The following is an 11,905-nucleotide window of genomic DNA, read 5'->3' as shown; positions in this document are numbered from 1 at the left end:
TGCCTGTTTTTATGTTTTTATTGATTGCCTGTTTTTATGTTATTATTATTATTAAATTTGAATCTGTATGTAGAAATTACCATATTTAAATTAGTGTCCTTTTTTGTTCTCTTTTGGCTGATGTATAAATAACCATCCTAAGGGAAAAAGTAAAGTCCCTGACAGCACCTTCATAGATGAAAGGAAACTAATAATGAGTAAGCTTGAAATAACCCTCAATAGTCCACAGCTGGCCATAAAGTCCAAATGACAGAAAGAGCAAGATGTAAACTAAATTCAACATTTATTTATTCAAAATGTTCCCGGCTATCTTCAGTTCTCCAGGCAGCTTGCAATATATTATTTTTTAAAAAATATGTAAAGCAAACATCAGTACAGAAACACAACACAATTTTATCAGGTGCAAAATAGCAGCCTACATGATTAGCCACTCTTAACAGTGTTTAAGTGCTTTGGACCTGTCCCCCAGGCCAAAACCAAGTGGCAGCTGACTAGCTTGTCTTTGGTCGCACATAATACCACAGTTTTTCAGAAGCATTTAGTACTTTAATTATTTAATGGGCAGAGGGGAGTTAATAGGGCCCATGATGAAATTCACAAGCCCCACCACTTACTTTCAATTTTCGCCAAATCATGCGCCCGTAGCCTTAAAAGGCTTCTAAAAGGTAAGAGGGGCAGGGTCCTTTCAGTGCCATGGTTAAGCAGGATTTGGGTTCCTGGTGAAAGCTCAGGTCCCACATACATGTTTAATAAAGGCTTACAAAAAAGCTTGGCTCACTTGAAGAAATAGCCCCAAAGTGGTTCTGAAAATGCTTTTTAAAAATGTACAGTTATCTTTCTCCTATTTTGAAACATTAAATTTTCCAATGATTGGGGTGCCCCCTTGAGTATTCTATGTTTATTACAGCTTCATGATAACTGGTGGTGTTTACCTGAAGCTTTGAAAAGTATGCTAATAGAACACCAATATAAACTAATAATATTGCAGCATTTTGAATAATACATGAAAAGGGAATAGCGGGAGGAGTGATTGAAGTTAAATATATTGTATACCTAATGTTGTGTTTAAAATAAAGAAAACATTTATTCTGAAGAAAGTTGTGGGAGATACAGTTCAAATTTACATTTAATTTGCATCCCCACATCTCAATCTATTTCAATCTGGTTTCAGGCCCTGTTTTAGCACTGAAAGCAGCTTCATTGTTCAGATTAATTACCTATTTTTGAAAAGAGACTGGGGGAATACAGCCCCCTTGGTTCTCCTTTTGACAGCATTGACCATGGTGTCCTTCTGGAACAGTGTTTTTCTACCTTGGGTCCCCAGATGTTGTTGGACTACAACTCCCATCATCCCTGAGCTCTGGCCTTGCAAGCTAGGGATGATGGAAGTTGTAGTCCGAAAACATCTGGGGATTGAGAAAGGCTGTTGGAACAACTTAGGGTGAGAGTAGGAGATACTGTATTATGGTTAAAATTTTAAAATGCGATGATAAGTCATTGTTTTCAATGCTTTTAGATTTAATATTCTTAAACATAGTTAGCTGTTTTTAATTGCTTTGAAATGATTTAGATGTGTTTTTAATCTTCTAATTAAAAATCTTTAATCTTCTAATTGGGGTGTTCCTTCTGGGGTGGTTTGTCTACCTTTGGTCTGCACCCAGAACTCAGCTCTCAAACCCTGGGAAACAGCTTTGACTGGCTGGCTAAACCAGTTGAAGGTAGCCAATGGGTTTTAAACCTTTGGTGAAGTAGGGACTTTCCCTTCATGCAAAGACAGGCTCCAGTGGATTGAGAGGACAAGACCAGTAGTGGGTCCAGTGGACAAGAAGGCAGTTTCTGCATGTGCTTTAGAGGGAAGTGGGAAGCAGATGGGGCTTGTCAACCTGGGAAAGTAGGCTGTTTAGGAAAAGGAAAACTCTTCTAAGCCTCCATTGCCTTGCAGGATATCTTTAGGAAAAGAAAAGGCTAAGGAGTAAATCCTATACAAATCTGGATTGGAGTCCCTAAGATGGTTGGATAGCACCTTATATGCTGCAATCCAGCAACTCCTACAGCCAAGTTGGTGCCAAACGTATTGCTCTGCTTTACTTTGAACCACATCAGTGAGGCCAAGAGATGGGTCTTGCTGTCTGGGCAGCCCAGGACCTTCATACACAGTGCCCAGGCTTGTACACTGTGGAAAGATACTTTGGTGCTGATAATGTAGCAGTTTGACTTTCCCAATGCACACTCCATTGTCTCTTGAGACAGACAGATACCAACAACAATCTTCTAATTGTATTGGTTTCACATTTTATTGTTTGTTGCCTGAGGCTTCCTTTGAAAGGAAGGGTGGGACAGAAAATTAATTAATTAATCTTAAAGTTAAATCCAATGAGATTGCTAACAAAAACCCATCATTACTGCACCACCTGCAGCATCCAGGGTACGTAGACGTCATACCCAGTTTCTAGCAGTGGATACCTGTTGCAAAATTCTAACTCTTCATAAAAGGACACACTTGGTATATCACATGTAAATGAAGAAAGGTGTACCAGGCCATCTCATGATCACCTACCTGGGTGATCATTTTAACTTAATCCCACTCCCATTGATGTTCAATCGAGCACCAGGCCACTCTTGCTTCAGAGTAGATCAGGTGGGTCCTTTGTTCTCAGAACCTGTGAGCCCAGATCATCACAGTATCCTCATAAGGACTTTTCCTAACTTTCTATGCTTAGGTTCCTACCCCGTCCCCCGTAACTTACTTCTTCTAGGCTTGCCACGGTGCACTATTAACAAAGAAATAACTACAACTTCTATATTCACCGCAGCGGCCTTTCCTTTGGTCATCACTTCCTACTTGGCCTGTAGGAAATTATCTGCAGGGTTGAGGTAGAGGGAGCCATCCAGTAGCAGATGGGACAGTGAAACTCCACCTCTTTCCTGGCCTTCCTTCAGCTAAGTTGCTGCTGCGTACTAAGGAGGGGCAAGGCACTGACAAGATTGACATGGTGCAAACACGTTCATACAAGCACCAGATTGGCTGCAGCACTGTGTTTGCACTACATTGATTTCGCCATCAGCTCTCCCTCTGCATCCCAGTATGCAGCAGTGACTCAGCTGGAGAAAGGTCAGGGAAGTAGTGCAGCTCCATCACCTTATCCACTATTGAAGTCATCCTCTTCTTTGCCTGTTAAGGTCTGACTGTGCTCTTATAGCAAGCACCAAATTCTTTGAGGCTTTTCCTGCAGTCTCCTCTTCATCTACAGCCTGACCTTGCAGTCTGCTCCCCTGCAAGGACATATGAAGGTATAACACCATTAGTGCTGCCTCCTTCAGGCATGTTGCAAATGGGCAAAAATCTTTTCTCATTCAAATTGAAGGCAGGAAGCATTCAAGTTAGATTTGGCTTCAATCAGATTTTGCTATACGATAATTACGTATATGGTTTCATGTCAGTATCATAAATTCAGAGGTTGGGCAATGCTTTCTGCCCTCCCTCTGAATTGCCTTCATGAAGACATCACATAGTCATGATTGTCATATCTTAATCACATTCATGGCATGTTCCCAGATTGGCTGGGATCACAGTTTTCTGTGATTTAAAAGAAGACCCTATTAAAAAATAGCACCGTAGCAATTTCCAGTCAAAGTGGTGCACTGGTGCAAAAACCTTTTTTTTCTTCAGAAAAAATAGCCTCCGGGCTTCCCCCAGCCCTGCTTTTAATACCAACCCTGGGGGCGGGGCTGAGTAGCCATTCACATGAGATAAAAAAAGAGAAAATAAGTGGCCAACATTAATGATGATACAACATTGCTCAAAGTTTGTTGGGGGGTTTTAAGCTTTATGTGACTTTCAACTTTTTCTTGCCATTACTATATTTATGGAGATAGGGCTTTCTAACATAAGAGCAAGCTTTTATTGCTGTTAGTATGACAGCATTCATGCTATGCTTTCATTACCCCTTTTCTCAGTCCCATCCTCCACATTACTTTTTATAGCGATCAATACCTTGAGTCTGGCAAGGAATCTCTCAGGGCTTTCAGACTTCTGCTTTTCTCAGTTAATGGTAAAAGCTCCATTTCAGTCTAACACAATGTTCTCCCCCAACAGTCCACTGAGGTAACTAATGTAATCCGGAGATGACAGATAATAAACTTTGCAATGAGATCTGTTCCATAGGAAATAATATAAGAAGAAAACACTGTATTCAAGAAATCCCAAATTCTCCTATGTCTATGATTTTCCCTTATTCAGTATATTGCTGAAATTCACTGCAGTATATGACTCGCATATTCTATTATTTAAAACCTACTACATCATTTGTATAGAACAGTGGGTAACCCTATAAATCCCTAACAGCCTGTGACACAGAAGAGATAGCGGAAGAATGATTGATAGCAAGAGAGTGGAAATAAATTAATAAATGGGATGTTGGGCAGCATTAGCATGAGTGACAGGTAGAGAGTGTCGTTTGAAGAATGACAGAGTGGGGAAACTGTGGCTGTGAGAAGCAGAGGGAAGTTAAAAGAAAATGAAATGAGAGAGATAATGACAGTATATGTAGAAGTGTTAGGATAGCTGTTATGAAACATGGGATAATCGATAATGTTAAATTAGAAAATAAGAACACTAAACTCTGCATACAATCTTCTTCTGCATGTTCCTTAAATATATTTTTATATTTTAAGCGACTGTTCTGTTCTGGGTGGATTCTAGGGTCTGTGTGTCACACCGCAGGTGTCTTGTACTCGAGTAACACTATAAAGGGAAAATTCAACAGCTCTCTACAAGTCTATAGATGTTGACAGCAGGTAATTTGAAGGACATCTGGAATCAGTGGAGTAGGCCCTTTTGAGTAACCCCAGGGATATCACAATAGGTTTCAGAGTGTTGGACTTGGTAGCTGGGATGCTGCATACAACCAGGTCTTATGCCAGCACAACTACTGCAGTGTTCTTCTGTCCCTGGAAAGGCTGGCAAGAATATGCTTCTCAAAATCCTTACTGGTGATTGAAGCTGCACATGCCAGCTTTCATAGCTCTGACAAAATTACAGTGGCTCATAAGTTGTCGCCTAAAGGGCAGTGCTCAAATTACTAGGATAAAGATAGAGACCTTTAGTCAAATTGTAAGCCCCTGTAGCCTTCTATAGTTGTGGCAGCTTATCACAAAAAGATAAGAAGGTCCCCTGTAATTCAAGCCCTGGTTGCTAAAGAGGTAAGTTGCTTATCAAGAATTTGAAAATTGATCAGAATTAAAAAGAATGTTATCAGTGACTTCAACTTACAAGGTTTCCCTGCAAGGCAAAAGGTCTCATATGCCTCATATACCACTCGGAAGGGATAGTACTATTCTGGGGCTTGCTATGCAGACCCAGACAGTCATTATTGTCAGGTAAAATGCACTAATTAGGCTCCTGTGGGATTTGGATTCCAGAGTGCTGTGCACTAAATAGCCACAAAGTACGGCTTATATTTCTTCTTTCATTTTGCAATACAATAAGCACCAAATAAAGTGTGTAAATAACTCTCCGTGAAAGATGGGGAGAGTGCAATGATAGAAGAGACTGAAAGCCACAGTTTTGTGCACCTGTCTGGGCTGGGTGTGGCCAGCTGTCACTGTCGTTCTTGCGTCTGATCCAAATGCAGAAATAGTCAGTGCCAGGACAACAGCCCTTGTAGATGAGGCTCTGCAACAGAGCAAACCAGTGTTGATGTGGTAGAAGGTTTTGTAGTAATCACCAGCACTTTCAATTGTGTTTTGATGCAAACAAGTCAGTGGAACACTTTAAGCTCTGGCAAGAAGTTCTTCCAATGCCAGGTTCCAGTTAGTTCCCTTGCAGGTTCTGGACAATCCCAGTGCAGTACATTGAAGTAGTCTTGCCTGAAGGTTACCAAAACATCGGCAACTGCTTAGCCAAGCTGTCTATCCTTCAGCTGTCAAACTTAACTGATTGTACACATCCTTGTACACATCCTCAGGCCAAAATAACTGACATTCTTCTCTCAATCCACATCTACATGATAGTCTAGACATATCTGTAGACAGAAGTGCTGAATTAGTGGAGTCCAAGTTGAGGCAGATACCAGTAACCTTTATCCTCAAAGTTCTTAGCAGAGTGGCCTCTGAGAGTTCCTTATCATCATCCTATAGGCAAGCTGAAGTAGATCCAAGACCCTGAGGCAGCAAAGCTTGCAGAGCAGTATTGCTTCTTCACTGCCATCACCACCACAGAGAAAGCTCAATAATAAACTCTTAATTATATTTAGTCAGATTCACCAGTAAATGTCTTCCACTTTCATTATCCTGCCCTGCTTCTAGCTCCCTAGAGCTGAAATGACAGAATGGACACAACTGAAGGAGTGCCAGTCTTTTTATTAGTTCTAAGTACTGTATGAACTTGTCAGCTAACACCTCAAAGCTTGAAGTGCCATGGCACTTGTACATTCTTGGTTGACAACCCTTTTTATAAGCCTTCCAAGGAAGGATTGTGGGACAAAGCATCTAGGAAAAAAAATCAACTGTCCTTCCTCTGCAACAAGTTGAAGAAAAGTCTTGTTTCTTTCATTGAAAGTGTTTAATGTTTAACAATTCTAAATCTGAATTTAGATTAAAAAACATATCGTAGGAGATTTTTGTGCAATAAAAGCATTTTTCAGAGAAGTGCAAACATTTACAAATCTAAATTGAAAAGGTGTTAACAGGAACACAACAAAAATGATTTACTGAGGGGTAAGTAAACATTAATCATGAAGGTATAAATAACGTAGTTTGATGTGTGTGCCATTTCACATTAGCTGGAAATGAATGGTTCATGTGTGCTTATGCATGTAAAATCTGGTGGTGACTCAGCTGAAAGTCTGTTTGCTTTTGTGTCAAGGTCCGTATGTGAAGTCAATTTGAGAAGAATACCTAACACCATGAGCTCTGTCTGTAAAAGTTTAAAAGGCAAGATAACTACATAATCAAAGTAGAGAAGAACAGGAAGTCTCAAAACTGGCAGATTAGGAATAATTTGTAGTGTCCTTAAAAACTAATTTCAGGAGATTTTACTTAATCATACATTTAAACATTTATATACCACTTTTCTTCATAAAATTAACTCAAAAAGTTGATAAACATATTTAAAATAAATCAAGAGTATGATAAAATAATTCAGCATAAAAACAGGGAGACAAAACTATAACCCACAGTAAAAGCTCAGTGAAACAGAAAGGTCTAAGAAGCTCACCTGAAATTTATTTGTGCAAGATGTCAGTATGAGATGAACCAAACTAAGTGTGACAGTGACAGTCCTGTGAATTTAAACACTGAACTGACCCAATAACTTACAAATGTTTCATTTTAACACAGGCTTCCTCAACCTCGGCCCTCCAGATGTTTTTGGCCTACAACTCCCATGAACCCTAGCTAGCAGGGCCAGTGGTCAGGGATGCTGGGAATTGTAGTCTCAAAACATCAGGGGGGCCGAGGTGCCTGTTTTAACAGAAAAGGGACTGCATGTGCAAAGAGTACTAAATCTTACCCCCTCTTCCTCCTCATATTGCCTTTATCCAGCTGCTTTTCTTCCCAGCCAAACTCCAAAGCTAGGTGAACTTAGCTGGGCAAAAACCACTTGGGTGTGGGGTGAGTCACATAGAAGTCATTTAGCAGAGTACCTATGCATTTTGCCTTGTAACTTTCTAGAAGAACTAGACTTAAAAAAAAAAAAAGAAAGAAATCTCAGAGTCTGAGATCTCTTCTGGTTGTGCATTTGGTACATCTGTACCTCTTGTCCTGCCTCTAAGTGTTCCTGCATACACATGCTGTCTTTCTTGTGAGTGAGGAATTCTGAATTTACATGGAACTACAATAATCATAGGGGCGGGGGTGGCGCTGTGGGTTAAACCACAGAGCCTAGGACTTGCCGATCAGAAGGTCGGCAGTTCAAATCCCCGCGATGGGGTGAGCTCCCATTGCTCGGTCCCTGCTCCTGCCAACCTAGCAGTTTGAAAGCATGTCAAAGTGCAAGTAGATAAATAGGTACCGCTCCGGCGGGAAGGTAAACGGCATTTCCATGCCTTGCTCTGGTTCGCCAGAAGTGGCTTAGTCATGCTGGCCACATGACCCGGAAGCTGTATGCCGGCTCCCTTGGCCAATAAAGCGAGATGAGCGCCGCAACCCCAGAGTTGGCCACGACTGGACCTAATGGTCAGAATTACCTTTACTTTACTATAATCGTATCTGGTTTATTCCTAACAAAATCTGTTGATAGTCTTGCAGATACAGTGGTGGTGACTTTCTTTTCGTTTGAGAATAACAACTCCCACCCACTTGCTCTTGGTAGGGTGTCACCTGTGGGCCAGAAAACCATGGAAAAATCCCTACAGTGTATATTGCAGTTCTCATGCACTTCCCAAAAGAATCTGCATACAGGAGAGAAAGCGCACACAGAGCCCAAGCTCTCCACTTGCTCCCTGCAGAAAATATAATATGTCTTTAAAGCTAAACAGCAACTCCTTTCATTAACAGCAGGAGCAAAAACAGCCAGCCAAGCTTGGATTGCATGCACAGGTCTTTCCATCCCATACAATTCTCTCTTTTTGGATCTTGGCCAGTGTATTCAGAATTAGACTATTCAGTTCATAGCTATGGACTGGATTGTAGCCAACTGTATTAAGTGGTTCAGATCATTACTATGCGAATTGGAAAGGAGAGAGAAGAACCTAAAAGATGTATCATTCCACCATAAGAGACTTTAAAAAAAAATAAATCTGAGATTATATTGTTAGTTTATCCACAAATATAGAACTACAAACAGCAGAAGAAGAGTTAGAGCAGGTTCATTTACTTCATAATTGGCTACTTATTTGCACATTGAACAAGTCAAGGTGGTCTACTTGTGTGTAATGAGGAGACGGGGACTCACAAAATACTGTATTGGAAATGTCCATGATCAGCTCACTGATAAGGAAGTTTCCACAAATTTACTTTCCCCATGTTATGAAACTGATATATGCAGACTACTGAACCGTTAAATGCAGAAATATGTGTATGATTGTAACGTATGAATCTGGAATTAAGGTAATAAGGGCAGAACATGCCCTTAACCTTTGGTAATGGATATTTTCATAATACATTTATAGTTAATGGATCATTTCATAATAGATCTACTGAAGTGTGTAGCTGTTTCCAGAGCTGGTATCTACTCTGAAGAACTCCTTAAAAAATAGTATGAAATGGTTCTGGTTTGCTTTCTTATTAGTTCACTGATTTCTAATGCTGCTGCTTTGTGGTGAAAGGGCTCATCTGCACTTCTGCTTTTCCCACCATGTTGTAAACAACCGCTGTTTTACCACTGAATCGAAGCAAATGTCAATTGGGTTTTCTCCGAATTTACATTTGCTCCAATTTAGCACTGAAGAGCGGGTTTTCCATGACAAAGCAGTGCGACGAAGGCAAAACCACTTGGACCCATGCCTAGAAATCACGGGGCAAGTGGAAAACTGCTTGGACCCATGCCTTCTAGTCATGGGACAAGCAGAAGTGTGGGTGAACTCTTAGTCAGGCCTGGTGTTAGCACCATACTGGGCCATTTGCTGGTGCCCATGCACTTCTGCAGGGCCCAACAGGGTTGGCCCCTTGCCTGGACACCTGCGGTGTCTGCCACTATTTAGGCCCCCTTGTGGCAGAGTTCCGCCTGGTAAGATGGAGAGGTTATACTCATTAGTCAAATGGAGACTGGACATCTGCCAACCGTACCCTCCCACTTAATGGGCTTACCCAGCAACATTGTAATGGACTGGGATCTGAACAGTCACCCAGTTCCTGATCCATTACAGAGCCACTGGAGAACAAGTTCATGACGAACTGCAAGGAAGAGACTGGTGGGTGTGCTTTCTCTCTAATAGCTGGCCCATTCTATCACCACCGCTGCCAGGTGAGCCTGTGAGCATGAGAAAGAAGCTGACTGCCACCAGCTTGGGTGGCTTTAAAAGAGGGTTGGACAAATTCATAGGGAGATAAGAATATAATTGGCTACTAGCCATGGTGGGTATACTCTGCCTCCACAGTTGGAGGCAATAATGCTTCTGAATAACAGTTGCTGGAAGTCACAGGAGAGGAGAATGCCCTTGTGCTTGGGTCCTGTTTGCAGGTTTTGCATGGGTTGGCCACTATGAGAACAGGGTGCTGAACTAGGTGGACCACTGGCTTGATCCAGCAAGTTTTTCTTACATTCTTACATCTTTAGTTGCAGGAACACCACTTCCAGGGGCCCAACTACAAATGAGTGCTTCAACAAATGTAGCTTGTTGAAAATCTGGAGCCAGACCTGGTGCTAGTTTTTATATTTCATTGTTTTTAAGTTGTTTTATTCAGAAGTTACGATTATTAAGATGTCTGTTAGCTGACTTGAGGGCCTAGTACTGAAACCCTGAGCATCCCAATTTCACAATGCCCTATTTAAAGCTATTTGTATGGTGCCTGCTTTTCAGCTTTCCCAACTCCATGGAATAACTTTTTTGTTATTTACTCAGACACATTCTGCCTTCTTGTAAAATTTAGTTGGTTCTTTGATTTCATCTGTTTAAATATTATTTGTATGATATTGACATACAAATTGTTGTATACCACCCTGGAATCCTAAATAGGAACAAAGATTTAAATAAATAAATGCTTTAAATTGATGAATAGAAACATTTCAATAAATGAATAAATTGACACACTTTAATGCGTGTGATTGGCAAGCACGTGGCATCCCCTGTGCCAAGCAAAGTTCTTTTCCTTGCAACTGAGAATGAAGTGCTTCTAAAATGAGATGCTATCATAAGACGTAAGCAGAAAGCTAAAAGGCCAGGTTCTGCATGAAGTTAACGAATTATCTCTCTGCATGACTGAAGCCATCCTCACAAATTGATACTAATTGGGAACCTTGTTGACATTGTGGGTGCAAAGACCATGGATGATATCAGCCCAGAGTGGCTTCCCACACTTGAATCAGATCCTGCTGTGCCAAAAATCAGGTAGTATGCCTGGCACAACAAAAGGGCCAGGCTTTTATATATTGAGTCATGCTGCGTGACTTGATATATATATTTATTTTTCCCCTGTGGATCCAGAAATGTTTATTTAAAACATTTGCCGTCCCACTGTAATAAAACAGTTTTAAAATCAAGAAATGAAGCACTTTTTGAGAAACAATGAGGAGCTGCTGCAAAGAAAACTCACCTCGAATCACTACCTGGCTCTGGTGCAGGGAAATATACAGAAATGTTTTCCTTTCCTTACTGTCTGCACTGATGTGAACATGAAGGAAGATAGTGAAATGGATTTTGGCAAACACTCTGCTATTAAACTGAAAGTCAAGGCTAAAAGCAGAGTAAAAGCTTATTTAGCTGCAGGATGTTCCTTTGTCATCAGGAGTCCTGATTCAACTATCTCTTAAATGATGCATATGGTGGGCTGTAAGTAAAGGATGACAACAGTTCTTTTCTTCCATCCATAAACCAGTGACTAACACAGCCCTGCTTTTTGCCTTAATGAGTCATGAGGGGCACACAATGGTGATCATGAATCTTTTGCAATCAGGACTTTCTTTCAGTATATGTTAATTTTTGCAGGCCATAATCAAGATGTTGTAGGTTGAAGGACAGTGTGGAAAATGAGTCCTTTTTGATTGGCTTTTATATTCAGAAATACAGGGATAATGATTGATGGACTCATTTCCTGTTTCCTGACAAAAAAAAAGAAAAAGGGGAGAAGAAGAGGGGAAGGGGGGAAGGGGGGAAAAACAGGCTCAGAAAGAGGCGAGGACATGAAAGTGCAGCAGCCCTCAAATAGACTTCTGTGGGAGTTTTGGAGCTTAGTAACTGATGGAAGCATTTGTCATTGAGAAAGAAAACAGCAGATAATAGATGGACACACGATGCCAGGGGTGACA

Source organism: Podarcis filfolensis, assembly GCF_964270895.1.
Source record: "Podarcis filfolensis genome assembly, chromosome: 4".
NCBI classification, from domain to species: Eukaryota; Metazoa; Chordata; class Lepidosauria; order Squamata; family Lacertidae; genus Podarcis; species Podarcis filfolensis.
This window is presented reverse-complemented; position numbering follows the sequence as displayed.